Raw genomic sequence first — 2,656 nt, 5'->3', positions numbered from 1 at the left:
TTGCTGTGTAGAAAGCAAGCCCTGTTAAAAAGATCTCTTTAGTGTGAGCATGCATGAGCGTAACGTATTATCTAAGATATTTAAAAAAAAACACCACATGACGGAGCTAATGGTATGTTACTACTGCGCAAAGAAAATTTGAAAAGTCATCACGACGATTTCTTTATGAGAATAAGGATGTAATAGCCCTTCAAGATCACATGGTTTTTTATGAAGACGATATATCTCTAGGATTTAGGTTTCCTAGCTGTGTTTCGTTATGTGTTGTTTGTCTTTTGGTCTTTTTTTTTTCTCCATAGCATTAATGGTTTGATTTTGACTCTTGAACTTCTTTATTTCTTTTGATAGCGTTCTCTTCTTTTTGCAATCATCACATTTGAAATAAATTCGAGTATGAATTCGTCCATCTTTGTCATTATTGATGAAATAATCAGGATGTGAAGCAGAAATTCCTCATCGGGTAGTATCTTAGATAGCATGTGTTCTGGGATATATGAGTTGGAAACACTCATTGAAATATTGATGATTAAGTAACATGACATTAATAGAGTACCTGAGAGCTAAATTAAAACATTAAAAATATATTTTTTTATTTCGTCTTTGAAAAGGTTTTTTAGATATAGGAAGATGTGGTGTATGTGTCAATGAGACAACTCTCCATCCAAATAACAAATTAAAAAAGTATGCCATTATAGGTCAATGTCAGCCTTCAACACGGAGACTTGGCTCACACCGAACAACAAGCTATAAAGGGCCCCAAAATTACTAGTGGAAAACCATTCAAACGGGAAAACCAACGGTCTAATCTATATGTAAAAAAACGAGAAACGAGAAACACGTATAAATTACATAAACAAAGGACATCAATATTAACTCATATGACGTAGTATGAATACTACTTCATGAGTTAATGAAAATATTAGGCTAGTAGAGGTGCACCATAAATGCTTAAGTCTCGATTGGAATTCTGATTGTCTGTTGAAATACCAATCCACCAAACTCAACAAATATGTTATCGATTAACAAGTTTAGCATATGACGGCATCTTCAATTGGATTTTGTAGAAGCAGATAAATATAGAAACTTGTGTGTTTTATCATAATAACAGCTGTAATTGTAATTGCTGACAAATACCTTGTTCGTGTTTGGTTATATGTTTTCATCAGTGCCAAATAAGGGGAGAAAACTCAGATAATGTAAATTTTTTATAGAAATTATTATGGAATTATGTATCAAGAAAAAAAGTTCGGTGACCCCATGTTTTTCTTTTTCTTATCCGAAAGCATGTTATGAGAGTAATTTCTCACAGTTTATCTTAAAGTTCTTATAGTACGTTTTCTTTTTACCACACAAAGTTTTATTTTCCATGCATAATCTATTAAAAATCTGACAACTCTGCTAAACCAATAGCGAGACAAAAAGTCCATACTTTTTAATATATTTTTGAAACATTCAATCAATTTAAATTAAGTTTCCTTTGCCAAAAGTTAAAATCAACAAAATCAGAAATTTACAATAGAACCTTACGTTTAATCGCAGTCCCTTATATGTTTCATATTAAACTTCCTTAATGATGTAATTTAAAACTTAGTGTTTACTTCTTAAAAAAATATTATATTCATAAAGGAATTAACTTTTTGTAGAATGATGCAATATCTTTGGATATGTTATATACATTAAGGATTTGAAGGACTCACATGTACAATTCTCCCGACATATTGGCTTGTTCGGCCCTTTATATGACACCTCCACATCATCTTATTATACAAAAGTCATTCTGTCTAATAAGACCTGATTGTCAATAAATTTGCTTCAACCTAAAAAGAGCATACTTCTGTGATGAAAATGGTAAATATTACAGATATATAGTACACCTGGAGTGTTATGCGATGAGTAAAACTGTATAATTTGCGCTTGAAACATCTTTGTACGTTTCATCTTTAAGTTTATGGACCGATGTTTTTTTTTACTTAGTTGTATATCAGGCCGTCACACAACTGTCCTAAGTTAAAGTTGGGCGATTACAAATATGTTTCACATTATGTATGTTTTGGTCCTAATCAGGAGTGTGTAACTCAATAGTTGTCTTTTGTTGCTGCATTTCCTAACTAGGGGTTTTGTCGTTTGCTGTGTTAAGAAATCAGGTTTTCTTATTTTGAACTGTTTTACATTCTATCATATCAAGGCAAAATATGAAAATCAAGCAGTGTGATTAGACAGCTATTCATCAAAGTTCAACTTAAGGTGATTTAAGAAAATATAGGCAATCGTAGGGCCTTCGACAATTAGTAGAACTCATATCAAAGCTACTATAAATGGCCACGACATGAAAAATATGAAACAATTCAATAGAGAAAACCTTATCTATAACATAAAAATATTACAGATGTGATCCCACGACAACCACTTAACTTATTGCTGTATTTGTAAAGTTTCTGTTTCTGGTTTTGGTCATTGTCAAAGATCATTTGGTGAACTTAAGTTGCTAGCATCTTCTTTATCTGGTCTAAAGTGAGGAGACAATCACACAACATCTCTCTATTCAATTTTAATCAAATAAATTATGAATGAATCTGTTAATAAATATTTTAGCTAAACCAATCAAACCAACGTTAATCCTTAACGCAGAGCATCCATTCGTCGGTGATAACATTAC

The sequence above is a fragment of the Mytilus trossulus genome, chromosome 6 (assembly GCF_036588685.1).
Source record: "Mytilus trossulus isolate FHL-02 chromosome 6, PNRI_Mtr1.1.1.hap1, whole genome shotgun sequence".
NCBI lineage: Eukaryota > Metazoa > Mollusca > Bivalvia > Mytilida > Mytilidae > Mytilus > Mytilus trossulus.
This window is presented reverse-complemented; position numbering follows the sequence as displayed.